The sequence below is a fragment of the Leptonychotes weddellii genome, chromosome 1 (assembly GCF_054177405.1).
Source record: "Leptonychotes weddellii isolate Sample4059 chromosome 1, ASM5417740v2, whole genome shotgun sequence".
NCBI classification, from domain to species: Eukaryota; Metazoa; Chordata; class Mammalia; order Carnivora; family Phocidae; genus Leptonychotes; species Leptonychotes weddellii.
Genome location: NC_138369.1, coordinates 149,542,013 through 149,558,143, shown reverse-complemented (window position 1 = coordinate 149,558,143; position 16,131 = coordinate 149,542,013). Strand labels below are relative to the sequence as shown.

The 16,131-nt window shown below is 40.3% G+C and overlaps 1 pseudogene; it reads left to right on the top strand.

Moving 5' to 3' along the window:
* The first annotated feature begins 5,430 nt into the window (after positions 1-5,430).
* LOC102728389 (actin-related protein 3 pseudogene) lies at positions 5,431-6,264 on the top strand (annotated as a pseudogene).
* The last annotated feature ends 9,867 nt before the right edge of the window (positions 6,265-16,131 follow it).

The following is a 16,131-nucleotide window of genomic DNA, read 5'->3' as shown; positions in this document are numbered from 1 at the left end:
GGTTAAGCGTCTGCCTTCAGCTCAGGTCATGATCCCAGTGCCCTGGGATCGAGTCCCGCATCAGGCTCCTTGCTCAGCAGGGAGCCTGCTTCTCCCTCTCCCTGTGCTGCTCCCCCTGCTTGTACCCTTGCTCACTCTCTCTTGCCCACTCTCTCTCTCTCTAACAAATAAATAAATAAAATCTTAAAAAAAAAAAAGAATCAATTTGTCTAGGAGATTAGGTAGGGCTACCTGCCTTCTTCCCCCAACCCACATGGAGCCTCCCCTGGTAGTCAGGGGGAAGACTGGGTCACAGTCCAGATGCATTAACTCCTTCCTCCTCATTGACCAATTATTCTGACTGCCCATGTGATACAATATATGTGTACTTGTCTTTAGAAATAATCATTTAATGTACAAACATGGTCCGATATTTCCATGGAAGTTTTCTACCCCTAAAGCTTGATGTCTAGACCTCTATATTAGGAACACTCCCTAAACAAGTGCCTCAAAATATCCCCTGGTGATGCTGAGGCAGCAAAGACCTCTCCCTTCCCACGGGGCTCTAAGTCCTCATACGCCTCAGCCGGGCTCTCCAGGGTCTGCCTAGCTTACTCCATCTTTCCCGTTCTCTGTGGCTAAACTTTCACTTCAGAGTCCTGGCTCTCCACCTCCCCGCTTGGAGTGCAGGATTCAGACATTTCTTGGCATCCCAGGTCAACATTGCCTTTAACAGACACAAACTGCTCTTTGCCCCAAATCCTTGGTTAGGCCTTAGCCCCTTCCATTTGAGCCCTAATTCTCAAGGACTGAGGCTGGATCAGGAGGAGAAGCTAGATAAAACTCCCAAAGCCTCAGAACTGGTGGCGGCAGCAGCCGCCACCCCAGCCTGACCACCGTGCTGACGACTTGGCCCTTTTACCATCACTTGCCCTCAGTACAAGGTTTCCCCCGGCTCCGTTCCTCCCACCACAGCAACTCCTTGCAAATATGAACAGAAGAGAAGTAGCAGGGAGACGCTTAGACCCTGGTATCTTAAAACCCTCCTCAAAGTTCCCTGATGGTGGTGGTGAGTCTGGACTCTACCATTAGTACCTAAAATTCTGAGATTAACAGTAGCACCAGGGAGCCACGGGAATGCAACCAAAGTTGGCACTTTATATAATGTCTCTAATTAATCCCACCCTGCTTCATACAATTATCTGAGCAGAAGTGCCTCTGGCCTTATTTGAATCACAGATTTAGCTCTGGCTTCTGCTGGTAGCTACAACGCCCTTTCTTCAGAGCATGTAGCAATGCAAGAGAAGGAATAATTTGCTTCTTATAGATGTATGCTCTGGACAAGGGACATCTGCTGGGTGAAATGCAACCAGAAACATAAACATAAGCACTAAAAAAAAAAAAAAATCCCTTTTGTAAATAGTGCCAAATGCAATTTTCAAACCCTTGGAATTCATGGTAGTTTACACATGAATGGCACATCACAGCTTACAAAGTATACTCGCCAATTTTTCCATTTGAAAGGAAAATAGGGAGTAAATGTCACAACAACTTTAAAGATTTTATTTACTCATTTGACAGAGAGAGAGAGAGAGACACAGCGAGAGAGGAAACACAAGCAGGGGGAGTGGGAGAGGGAGAAGCAGGCTTCCCGCTGAGCAGGGAGCCCGATGCGGGGCTCAATCCCAGGACCCTGGGATCATGACCTGAGCCGAAGGCAGACGCTTAATGACTGAGCCACCCAGGCTCCCCTGTCACAACAACTTTAAACTAAAAACAACAGAAGACATGAGTCTGGTTGTATAGGCTTTTCAGAATCTCATAATGCTAGATAATTCATTTGCGGGAAGAAAATGATTTGGTTTCCGCTACAGAATGTGTTTTCAAGGGCTACTATGTTATGATCACACCGTCCTTTATAATCTTTACATTTCAAACTCTGAAGAAAGCAAAATAAGATTTTCACCTCATTTGTATGCCTCAGCGAAGTGCAAGAAAACATTTCCATGAAATTTACCAAGGCAGACAATCTGCTTGATTGCAACAATGTGTTTGATGTGGGCTCTGGACACAAAGTAAACTCCCAAATTTGGAAATGACAACTGATGCTTTTGCCAAAGCCTGCCAGCAACTGCCGACCATGACCTGCCTAGTGCTGAGTGCTTATCTTCTAGTGCTGGTTTCCCGAGTACGTGTGTGTGCCCCATAGGTGTTCTCTGGGTGGCTGATCTATGAGATACTTGGAATTTATGGCCAACTTTGCCCACAGACAATTAGGCTAATATGTCAAAAACTGTTGCGTGCTGTTTGACTGTTGAGTGGCCTCTACTTTATTCTCCCCAGAATCAAATCAAACACTAAGGTTGTTATGAGATCTTGGTTACTATTAGTATGACTTCTTCATGAGCAAGAAGAAGAAATGCCACCACGTACAACATATCCCTCAGAGCCAAGGTGAAAAATGAATCATTCTTTGCCACTTCTTCAAAAAAAGAAGAGGAAAAAAATAAAATAAATTTTTTTAAAGAGGAAAGGATAAATATAGATTCTATCCTGTAGACAGGCCCACAGATAGCCTGTCTTTTCTGCTCAGAGTTCCATTCTTTCTCTAGAGTTCTAATGTATGTCAAGTCACTTTCCACACTATTTCTCAAAATTTTGAATGTCAATAAGAATTTTAAAACAAAACCAATCTATTATTGAAAAAGAAATCTTTCCCCAGTATGAAAATGATTATTCAAATGCCATACTAAGCTATCATCCCTTCAATTTAGAAAATGTAAATACCTTTGGAAGACTATTGCCTTGAAGCACTTGGCATTATACTTAGTATGAATAAAGGATATGACAATTGGCTTTCACTGGAAAGAAAGAATTAAGAAGCTAACTCTCACCAAGAAAGAACAGTAGAATAAATAAGAAGACAAACAACTAACTTAAGACCAAACTTCAACATCAATTTTATATGTGCCCTTTTAAGGGGTCAATGATATGATAGGGTTTATGTGGGTTCAGGTATTCCTGCTGTTTTTAATTTCATCTTTGAAACAGTAGATTCATTCAACATGTACTGAGAATCTAAAAGCATCTACTAAGTGCCAGGCACTTTTCTAGATACTGGGAATAGAGCAGCGAACAAAATGGACAAGGTCTCTGACTTCATGGAGTTTTAGTGCACTATAATTTAATATAATTATAATAAAGCATTATGAATACATTCATATCCCAATGTATAAAGCAGTCATCTTGTATGCACCCACAACTCAGTACAAACACATAGCACCCAGTTGTGATCCTCATTTTGGTCACCAACCCTTCTTTCCTAGGGATCAAGCCAGAATAACGAAAGTTGCCTCTTTAGCCACAGAGTCAGACTTGAACCAATTCCTGGACCTGTTTTGGTTTTTTCTATTTGGTCGTAGTCTGTCTCAGACTACATTGTCATTGTACCAATCCCCATTCCCTTGCTCTGGAGAGCCATCCTCCTCCAGCGAGAAGATGCCTCCAGCAGCATACCAGTGGCAGGAACCCACCAGCTGCTTCTGAGCCGCTCAGTGTCCTCAAAGACTTGCTCTCATACCCCATTTCATCACATGGCTTCTTTGACTTGCATTTTTCTTAAACATCCCTAGCAATGCAGAACTACCTTCTTTTTTTTTTTTTTTTTAAGATTTTATTTATTTATTTGACAGAGAGAGACACAGTGAGAGAGGGAACACAAGCAGGGGGAGTGAGAGAGGAGTGAGCAGGGAGCCCGATGCAGGGCTCAATCCCAGGACCCTGGGATCATGACCCGAGCCGAAGGGTTAGATAACAACGACTGAGCCACCCAGGCGCCCCTGCAGAACTACTTTCTTAAAGTTCTCAATCTGCCTTGATTGCTGAGTAAAAAACAACAATTCCTGCTCTTTTTTAGAGTGAGACTGTTAACTCTTCAGGCCACCCTCCTGCTATTTAGAGGTAGAAACTAGTTTCTGAAACACTGCAGAATGATTTCTCCAGCTCAAATAGCCCTCCCTCAACCCATCTCCTACAAAGCTTTTCAACAATACAAATGCCATCCCTGGAAAGCCTGTTTCAATAGGCCTCGGGTGGAACACACGACAACTGTTTGTTTTAACCATGTGGTTAAAACCATCATTCAGATGTGCTCCTGGGTTTAAGAGCATCGCCTAGAGAGCTAATTCATTGAAATACACTTATTGCAATAACCTCTGCATAATTCAACTTTCCCTCATATGCATCTTTCCCAGTCAACCTCCAAATACATCACCGTCTACAGGTATATTCAACCTACACATTGCATTTGTGACCACACTTGAATTGCATTATTTGTGATCTCATCCATCTCTGACCCTTTTATTCTCCTAAGTGCTCTCAGCCTAGGTGCAGGCTCTATTTGCCTCTTTCTATAATTTATTTCTAATCTACCTATGTTAGACTCTTGTCAAAATTAAGGGTGACACCTGGGGCATCTGAGTGGCTCAGTTGGTTAAGTGTCTGCCTTAGGTTTAGGTCATGATCCCAGAGTCCTGGGATCGAGCCCTACGTCGAGCCTACTTCTCCTTCTCCTCCCTGCTCATGTTCTCTCTCACTATCTTTGTCTCTCTCTCTCAGGTAAATAAAATCTTTAAAAAAAAATAAGAGTGACACCTTTGTCTAGCCTAGTCTTGAATTTTAGGCTTTTTAAAACAAGTGATGACTGACTCATTTCACTTAGCATAATACACTCTAGGTCTATCCACGTCATTGCAAATGGCAATATTTCATTTTTTGATGGCTGTGTAATATTCCATTGTGTGTGTGTGTGTGTGTGTGTGTGTGTGCGCCACATCTTCTTTATCCATTCATCAGTCAATAGACATTTGGGCTCTTTCCATACTTTGGCTATAGTAAGTCAGTCAGAGAAAGACAAATACTATATGATTTCACTCATATGTGGTATTTAAAAAACAAAACAGACGAACATAGGGGAAGGAAGAAAAAAAGGAGAGGGAGGCAAACCACAAGGGACTATTAACTATAGAGAACAAACTGAGAGTCACTGAGGGGAGGTAGGCAGGGGATGGGCGAAATGGGTGATGAGTATTAAGAAGGGTATTTGTTGTGATGAGCACTGGGTATTATTTGTAAGTGATGAATCACTAAATTCTACTCTTGGAAACAATATTACATTATATGTTAACTAACTGGGAATTTAAACGAAAATTTGAAACAAAAAAAGGTAAAAAAGAATAATAATGATGCAAACAATAACCTGGAAATCAAATCGTTATCCTGCTTCCCCTATAACCTCCATTCAAAACAATTATACAGAATACTCTGGCTGTGGGCCAGCCTGGATCTGACTGGGACGTGGACATTTATGGCCATCTTAGCTTCCTGGGAAAAGGCAATGTGAACCTGGATTTCTTTATTGGGCATGAAGTAATAGGAAAAGCAACATGTACCATGAAGTGGCCAACCCACTATGGTATAGTTGAAGACTGTCACTTGATGGAAAGGTGTATGGAGCAAGTGTTCTTTAAATACTTAAAGGAGAATTTGAAGGTCTTTCTTCAAGAATTTGAAGGTCTGCTTTCTTCTGATTAAACTTCCACTAAGCGCTTCGGAGAACAGAATGTGTTGCGGAAATAACATTTGAGCCCTTCGAAACTCCAGGCTTGTACGTAGCCATGCAGGCTGCTCTTGCAGTGGCAGCATACCAAACATCAAAACAAGTAAGAAAATTGAGAGTGACGGGTGTGGTACCAGATAGTGAAGATGGTGTCACTCCTGTCCTTCCCGCAGTTGAAGGACATGTGGTCGGCAGCTGGGGCAAGCGCACTCCAATCACAGGGCGAGCTACAACATACTTCATTCAGCAACTGCTGAGAGGCTGTGAAGTAGGAATTCCTCCAGAGCAATCCCTGGAAACAGCTATGGAAGTAAAGAAGTGCTGTAGTTACGTCTGCCCTGATTTAGGAAAAGAATTTAACAAGTATGACACAGGAGAGCCAAGTGGATTAAACAGTCTCCTGGAATCAAGGCAATCTCAAAGAAAGAATTTTCCACTGACGTTGGTTATGACAGATCCTTGGGACCTGAGATCTTTTTCATCCAGAATTTGCTAACCCAGACTTCATACAACCTACCCAAGAAGTAGTAAATGAAGTAATTCAGAATTATCTGATTGGTGTCAGGGTTCTCCTACAAGAATACTGATTATCACTGAACTGGATGTGCAAGGACTTTGAGTGCACTTTTCTATTTTGAAGGAAAAAGGCAACCAAGTAAAAGATAAATTTCAAAAAGTAACCTCATGGGCGCCTGGGTGGCTCAGTCGGTTGAGCGACTGCCTTCGGCTCAGGTCATGGTCCTGGAGTCCCAGGATCGAGTCCCACATCGGGCTCTCTGCTCAGCAGGGAGTCTGCTTCTCCCTCTGACCCTCCCCCCTCTCCTGCTCTCTGTCTCTCATTCTCTCTCTCTCAAATAAATAAATAAAATCTTTAAAAAAAAAAAAAAAAGTAACCTCATATACAATGACAATGTATTTAATGCCACTCAACTGTACACTTAAAAATAGTTAAAATGGTAAATTTTATGCTATGTTTATGTTTCCACAATCAAGGAAATAAATTTAAGAGAAAATTTTCAGGTAGCCTCATGACACTTGCTGTTACTCATTTATGGGGATTTCAGTATAATTAGGGCAAGGGATTTCAGTAATTAAGAATTGCTACCATCCTCATCCAAAGGAAAATTGGCTTTTGTTGCAAGTACTTTTAGAACTAAGAAGCTAGTGTATCAGATTAAGTCTAATTACTTGCATTCTTTTCCTTGCCAAAAGATTTTAAGTAAAGACAAGACTGTTGGACCAGTTCAAAAAAAAAAAAAAAGGCGATACAACATTCAGGTACTATCACACCAGTTTCAGCCTCTGCTTGAGACTTCCCAGTTCACATGTGTAAGCAGGTCCCACCAACCCACCAGGTGCGAGGCAAACACGGGGAGGTCCTGCGTGTGCACAGCTGTCTGCTTCTAAGAGAGATGTTCTGACCTCTCTTACAACCGCTCCTATGACAGAAATGACTGGCAATGCTGAGGCTGAATCAAACCTCCATTAGCTGATTTGGGATTGGTTTTAATGGACCTTCTCCCTCTTTTTTTCTTTTCTTTTCTTTTTTTTTTTTTTTGGTGACTTTTGGTGTCTGACTTCTTTCACTTAACATAATGTTTTCAAGATTCATCCATGTGTAGCATGTATCAATATTTCATTCCTTCACACAACCTGTCTTTGGTCAAGCCGCTGTAACAAAATACCACAGACTGGGTGGCTTACACAACAAACATTTAGTTCTCATAGTTCTGGAGGCTGGAAAGTCCAAGATCAAGGTGCTGGCAGATTTGGTCATTGGGCTTGTAGATGGCCACCTTCTCACTGTGTCCTGACATGATGGAGAGAGGAAGCTCTAGAGGCTCTTCCTTTTCTTATAAGGGCATAATTCCATCATGGGGGCTCATGATGTCATGACCTCATCTAAACCTAATTACCTCCCAAAGGCCCCACCTGCTCATATCATCATATTGGGGGTAAGGACATCAACTTATGAATTTGGGCAGGAGACAAAATTCAGTCCATAACACAACACAATAATATCCCTTTGTACAGATTTATTATATTTTATTTATCTATCCATCAGCTGACAGGCATTTGGGTTGTTTCTGCTTTTTGGCTATTATGAATAATAATGCTATGAACACTTGTGTATAAATTTTGTGTGGACACATGTTTTCAATTCTCTAGAGCATATACATAGGAGTGGAATTGCTAGCTCATACAGTAACTATTTAACCACCTGAGGAATTGCCAATCTGATTTCCCAAGTGGCTGCACCATTTTACAATCCTACCAGCAATATATGAGGGTTCCAATTTCCCCAAATCCTCACTAACACTTTTATTGTCATCTTTTATTATAACCATCCATCCTAGTGGGTGTGAAGTGGTATCTCACTGTGGCTTTGATTTGCATTTCCCTAATGACTAATAATGTTGAGCATCTTTTCATGTGTTTATTGGTCACTTGTATATCTATCTTCTTTGGAGAAATGTCTATTTGAATCCTTTGCCCATTTTTAATTGGGTTATTTGTCTTTTTGCTACTGAGTGTAAGAGCTCTTTACATATTCTGGATGCAAGTCCCTTATTAAATATATGAATTGTGAATATTTTATCCCATTCTTTGGATTGTCTTTTTACTTCCTTGATAACACCCTTAAAAGCACAAAGTTGTTTTTTTTTTTTTAATTTTAATTATAAATTGTTTCTTTAAAAAGCCTTTAGAGATCTGGATCCAGAATAATGTTTTTGTAACACGTAATGAATAGTTTCATAAAACTTTATAGCAGGTAGTAAAGTAATCCAGGAGAGTATTACAAGAAGAAGTTGAGAACCTAAATGACAATTAATTAAAAGGAAAAATATTTTCATGGGCAGGAAATTAATTAACATAGTTACTGTAGAAGAATAAAGGCTCTGTAATGAGTTTTGCCTTCTTTTCAAATGTGTAAATGCACATAAAGCAGTTGCAAGAAGTTTTTTACAAACACAAGCCAGAATGAAGGGGGGGAAATCGAAGGGGGAGACAAACCATGAGAGACTATGGACTCTGAGAAACAAACTGAGGGTTCTAGAAGGGAGGGGGGTGGGGGGATGGGTTAGCCTGGTGATGGGTATTAAAGAGGGCACGTTCTGCATGGAGTACTGGGTGTTATACGCAAACAATGAATCATGGAACACTACATCAAAAACTAATGATGTAATGTATGGTGATTAACATAACATAATAATTAAAAAAAAAAACACAAGCCAGAAAAAAATCTTTGTTTGCCTCAAAACCTAAGTGTTATTGAAGGGAAAACAGAGTTGATAACTCAGGTTAATGGATTGGTGTCTATAAATGACAAATGGCTATATTAAAGAAATTATTAACCTAATATTCTGAACCATGGCTAATGATATTTTAATCATAAAAGTTGCTCTTGTAATAAACCGTTCTGGTTAATTTCTCCCTTCTCTTTGGAATCTTTGGTAGTTAAAAAAAAAAGCCTAAATTCAATACATGTCTGAAACTTTTCCAAGAGTTCATGCAGAGCATACAAAGTTAACAGCTTATAAATTATCCTTACCTCTAGAAAGAAAACAGACTCAAGAAACTGAGAACCTCTATGGCGGTCACTCCTGTTAAAATACTTCTTCAATATCCTTTGAACTATTCATCTCCTTTTTTTTGAGCTATAACTGACATATGACATTCTATTAGCTTCAGGTGTACAACATAATGATTTGTTATTTGTATATATTGTGAAATTATCACCACAATAAGTCTAGTTAACATGTCACCACACATAATTAAAAACTTTTCTCTTGTGATGAGAACATTTAAGATCTACTCTCAGTGACTTTCAAATATAAAATATAGTTATTATAGTCACCATGCTGAACATAATACCCCTATGACTTATTTATCTTATAACTGGAAATTTGTACCTTTTGACCACCTTCACCCATTTCACCCAACCTCCACTCCCTGCCTCTGGCGACCACTAATCTGTTCTCTGTGCATCTATGAGCTCTGTTCTGGGATTTTTTTAGATTCCAAATATAAGTGAGATAATACAGGTATATGTTTTCTCTGTCTGACCTATTTCATTTAGCATAATGCTCTCAGAGCCCATTCATGTTGCTGCAAATGGCAAGATTCCATTCTTTTTTTAGGACTGAATAATGTTTCATTTTGTGTATATATACCACATCTTCTTTATCCATTCATCCATAGATGGACACTTAGGTTGCTTCTATGTCTTGGTTATTGTCAATAATGCCACAATTAACATGGGGGTGCTTTCATTTGAATCCGTGTTTTCATTTTTTTCAGATAAATATCTAAAAGTGGAATTGCCAGATCATATGGTATTTGATTTTTAATTTCTTGAGGAATCTCCATACTATTTTCCATGGTGGTTATACCAATATACATCCCCACCAACAGTGCACAAGGATTGCCTTTTCTCCACATCCTCACCAACACCTGTCATTGTTTGTCTTTTTGATAATAGCCTTTCTAACAGGTGTGAGGTAATATCTCATTGTGGCCCTAATTTGCATTTCACTGATAATTAGTGATGTTGAGCACCTTTTCATGTACCAGTTGGCCATATGTGTGTCTTCTTTGAAAAAATGTGTATCCATATCCTCTGCCCATATTTTAATCACACTGGTTGTTTTTTGGTTTTTGCTATTGGGTTGTATGAGTTCTTTATATATTTTGGATATTAACCCCTTATCAAATATATGATTTGAAAATATTTTCTCCCATTTGGTAGGTTGTCTTTTCATTTTGTTGTTGGTTTTCTCTGCTGTGCAGGACCTCTCTGCTCTTTAGTGGTAATATTAAACACCAAGATGGCACAAGTTATGGGCAAATATTTTTTATAATAATACTGTATCATCTGTATGATATCATTTGTGTAATAATAAAGTATCACTTGTATCATGCCATTGTTACAATAATATGAAATTTATCTTTCCTGAGATTCATTCAGATTTTGGTGTACATTAGTTCTCAAAACAATTTATTTCTATTTTTTTCTGAAGAAAAATGCTGAAACATTAAATGAATCTAAATGTTAAGAACTTCATGTGAAGGGCGCCTGGGTGGCTCAGATGGTTAAGCGTCTGCCTTCGGCTCAGGTCATGATCCCAGGGTCCTGGGATCGAGTCCCACATCGGGCTCCCTGATCCTTGGGAGCCTGCTTCTCTCTCTCTCTCTCTCTGTCTCTCATGAATAAATAAATAAAATCTTAAAAAAAAAAAAAAAAAACTTCATGTTAAGCCTCAGCTCTAATAAACTAGAGCCACATCTCACACAATTTGTACACCCTCCATTCTCTAGTTGCTTTTGAAAAGAATGGAAGTGCTTCACCCTTTAGTGAGTGAGTTTTGATACTCTCATTGAGTCTCACCTTCCTACCCAGTGTCCCGATTCCATCAAGTCAACCATAGTTTATGTGGTCGGCAGTCTATGCCCAGAAATTTATAGGGCAACAAAAATCCTTACAATGGCGGGGCGCCTGGGTGGCTCAGTCGTTAAGCATCTGCCTTTTGCTCAGGTCATGATCCCAGGGTCCTGGGATCGAGCCCTGCATCTGGCTCCCTGCTCCACGGGAAGCCTGCTTCTCCCTCTCCCACTCCCCCTGCTTGTGTTCCCTCTCTTGCTGTGTCTCTCTCTGTCAAATAAATAAATAAAATCTTTAAAAAAAAAAATCCCTACAATGGCATGTCATCCTTCCATTTTAGAACAAAACCTCCTCCACCATCATTAATGTATAGAGTTGAGATATGTTCATGTTAATTTGTTTGTTTATAAGTTCTGGAAAGAATAAGGAAGCTGATAGATGATAAGGCAAATCAGTGATCTGTTTCTATCCATCCATCAAGCATTTATTAATTATGTACTGTGTGTCCAGCATATAATCCTAAAACATGATTATTGTTCCAATGGAGGTTGTAACACAGTTGGGAAGGCAAGATAGACCCACAAAAACTTTAGGCAGGAAGAAGCAGGCATCAGGAAGGACATGGTATGGTGTTTTCTTGCTTTAACATATTGTGTGGTACACCCATATTTTGGCTAACCTTGTTTGCTCCTGATATTGGCTACATTGATTCCAGGTCCTTCCTGATCCTAACTTTCAGGTAACTGAGGAGAAAACTTTTGTCCCTATTACTTCCAAAGCACAATATTCCACTACTAGGTGCTCTGAAAATCTGATAGGTCATTACTCTATCTACCTACTTTATGCTAGAATGGAACATAGTCCTGCCTTGTGACCTCAGTTTTATGCAGGTTTCACCCTGGCTCTGGCTTAAGATCCAGATAGGGGTCCAAGAGGGTTAAGCTAGAGACCAATCTGAGAAAATTACCCATGATGTACTCAAATCACCTCTTACCACTGATGATGACCTATAGTCCTTATGCACTGTATTAGGAGGTTATTATAAGGGGGTTATTATAAGGAATTGGCTTATGGTTATGGAGGCTGAGAAATCTCACAATCTGCAGAGACCCAGGAAAGCCAATGGTATAAATTCCAATTCAAGGGCAGGAGAAGACCAATGTCCCAGTTCAGCAAGCAGGCGGAAAGATAAAAGGAGGATTTCCTCCTTCCTCCACCTCCATATTTAGGCCCTCAACTGATTGGATGATGATGTCCACCCACGTTGGAGAGGGCAGTCTACCTTTCTGAGTATACCAATTTAAATACTAATCTTATCCAGAACTCTCTCACAGATGCATCCAGAAACAATGTTTAATTGGGTCACCCTGTGGTGCAGTCGAACTGACACATAAAATTAACCATCGCACACACACACACATAAAATTAACCATCACATGTACCCCACTCTTCCTTCTTTCATAATGATTTCTCCCCAGTCTTTGATGCAAATGACCCTACATGAGCTGAGCCCATGATCTTTCCTCCAAACACATCCATTTTGACTGATAACTGAGATGTTTATACTAGAATCCCCACTACAGTATTTTTTTTTAGTTTAGGACCTGCCACAGTCAGACTTCTTCCGTCCATCCAACCTTACTCCCTTTTGCTATCTGTAGTGGGTTGATAGTGTCTCCTCCAAAAGATATGTCTAAGTCCTAACCCCTATGATTATGATCTTTTTTTGGAAATAACATCTTTACAAATGTAATTAAGGATCTTTGGGTAAGATTACTCTGGATTTAGGCTGAGTCCTAAATCCAATGATTGGTGTCCTTGTGGAGAAAGGAGAGGGAAATTTAACACATGGAGACACAGGGGAGAAGACATGTGAAGACAGAGGCAGAAACTGGAGTAGTGCATCTATGAGCCAAAGAACACCAAAGATTGCTGACAAACACCTAGAAGCTAGGAGAGGGGCATGGAATGGTTTCTCCCTCAAGGCCTCCAGAAGGGACCAACTCTGCCAACACCTTGATTTCAGACTTCTACCCTCCATAACTGTGAGAGAATATGTTTCTATTGTTTTAAAGCACCAAATTTGTGGTAGTTTGTTATAGCAACCCTAGGGAATGAATATTCTAGCTAATAGTCTCCTCATTGTCCCTGAAATATATCATCCTCTTTCCTATCTCCATACCTTTGCTTAATTATTTTCCCATCCCAAAATGCCATATCCTTCACCTTTTCATTTATCCTTCCCAGCCTTCAGAGCCTTTCTCAATCTTACCTAGTCCAAGCAACTTTCTCCAGCTGTTCCCACCCACTTACATTCTTAACTGTCTATGGTGATATATACTATATTCTATCTTCCCCTACAAGTTAAGGTTCCGTGACTTGTTTTCCTAAAGAAAGAGAAACTTCCATGAGTACAGATTCCTATGCTGCACCCATATAACCTTCAACTAGTAAGCACTTGACAAAGACATATTCAGTTACTCTGTATCAGTGTATAACCCAAGAGAATGGGGTTCACAGCCACAGCACCACTAATATTAAAAGCAAAATCTCAGTGATCTTACTGAAGACTCACTCCCAGGCTGAATCTATTGTAGCCCAATTCAAACAGAATGAATGAGACTCCAGGTCATTCCCCTGAGGTGCTACTCAAGGCTGAAATTCCACTCCAAAAGCTGTTACTGTCACCCTATCATTGTTTTGTGAAATAAAAAGGGGAACTACGGAGGTTCCCACAGCAAGACTTTATAATTCCTATAGCATCACAGTAATTAGTGACACTGAAGATTATTGGTGCGTTTAGGTTGCAGAAGGCAGAGGCTGCTGAAGCTTGGTATTAAACAAGTGGAAAATAAAATGAATGAACCAGACCTCAAGAAAAACCTTCAACTCCATCTTCATGATCAAAGCATGAATGAAACATCTTCTCTGAGTAGAATGGTCTTGAATGGATATTTGCAAATTATTACATTTCTTCCTTCTTTAGTCCCAACCCATTTAGACAAATTTATCATCACCATACCTTCTCACCTTTGCATTTTCAGGACTCCCAAGTAGGAACCCATGACCTTCCCTATAAAATGCAGGGAACCTGAGGTCTTCAAGTGCAAAGCTAACCTTGCTCCAGGAAAGGACTTAGAAAGGAGTTATGGACCAGCTGTCAGAGATGCCATTAGGACAAGATGAACAGCAGATGTTTCTCCCCCGGCCTGTCCTGTTAATACAATATGAGCTGTAATGTGACTAAGTGGGTGGGATTGGGAGGACACCATAGAGGACACATTATTGAGACATAAAATCTTCATGGAAGTTTCCCTCTCTGAGTCAGCCTTAGGCCAGGACATTGCCTGCCTCCTGTGGTAAAGTGGAATCCAAGTGGTCCATAAAATCTTCCAAGATCCTGCAAACCAAGCAGTCCTTGCCTCCCCCAAATTATCCGAGAATCCAAAGTGGTGTTGCTGGGTGATACAACTCTTTCACTTACCACCAAAACTAGCTAAGCAAGGATTTCACATCCAAGCTCCACAAGTCCGGTAGAGAAGACTCCACAATCCATCTGCCCCTCCACTGTCCTCCCCACCACCCACTGCAGCTCCTGGAGCTGCAGAACTGCCACAGTGATCTCAAATGATTAACCCAGGTGCCAGTGTTTCTGCAAAGTGCAAGTGTTCCTTCTGTATTTTATGCTTAGTCAGGATGAGTTCCCAGGAAAATTGAGTCTCAAGACACTCTCATGTTCTCTCTCTCTCTACCTCCATCTCCTTCCCTCTCCCCTTCATGCTTTCTATCACTCTCACTCTCATTCTCTCTCTCTCTCTCTCTCTCTCTCTCACACACACACACACACACACATATTTGAAAGGCGAGGTTTGGCTCATTATTTCCTTTTCCATAATTCACATTCCCTCAACAGGTTACCAAACATCAAAAAACTTTCCTAAGACACTGGAAAAAAGCACTGGCCTCTTTCCGTGCAGATGTGTGTAACATGCAGGGCCCTCTTGCTGGGTCTGTGGGTACACTACACACATGCACAGAGCTGGCAGGATGGCTGACTAACAAATGCCAACAACTACCACCTTGTTCGGTCTTCCAGGTCTTCGTAGAAAACTCTCTCTCAGAGACCTACAGCATTTTCCTGAAATCCGGTCTCTACTGTTAACATTCCAGGGTCTGCAAATAATTTTTGTACATTCCAGAATAGTGGTTCTCATCCTGGGATACACATTAAAATCACCTGGGAAATTTTATTAAAAAGGTGATGCCTGCCCACCCTAGAGATTCTGGTTTAATTGGCCAGGGACACAATCTCAGATCAGGGGATTAAATGTTCCCAGGTGGCTATGATGTATGACCCAGGTCAAGAGAACCTGGGGAAAGGAGCAGGTCAGTCCCAACCTCATTTTACAAATGGCCCACAGCCTTTATGTAAATTCATATTTGCAAATAAATTTGAGAGGCACATGAAATGCTAATTACTCTCACCATAAGTATCTTAACCCTGCTTCTACCCACCCATTACAACTATTTACTTTTCAATTATGGTCAAAAACAAATATAAAAAATATTTTTGTAAACAACATTGTTTCTCCTTTCATTTACTGTCTCAGTAGGAAGATGTTAACTGTTAGCATTGCATTAGATACTAAAGAGAAAAAAATATACCATTAAGAGACATCAGAATGTGTTCCTCATATAATCTCATCCCTCATTCACTCATTGTTATTCAAATTCAAATTCAAAGCAGGAGAGTCATAGCTTTCCTATTTTGTGCAACTGTAGGCTATTTTAATTAGAAGCAAGCACAGTTAATTATCTGAAAGGTCTTCCATTATTAGAAGCAAATAGTTTCTCCTAAAAATGCTAATAAATAACACCGTTACATGACGTATGGTCATAAGCCTGCTCCAAGTGAGGACAAGGCCAGTTTATCAGATTTTCCTCTGCCTCATAAAGTTCTCTGCTCTTTCAGAGCCTGCAATTTAATTGCAGAGAGAAACTATAAACGACCCTGCAGAGGGCATGAGGAAGAATTAGCCGTCATCTTTATTTATGAGTATCCTAAACAAAGAAGCTAGTAAATATGGTTACAGCCAATGTCTCCCAGGCCACACCAACTGGAGGGTAAAAATAGGGTCACCATATGTTATAA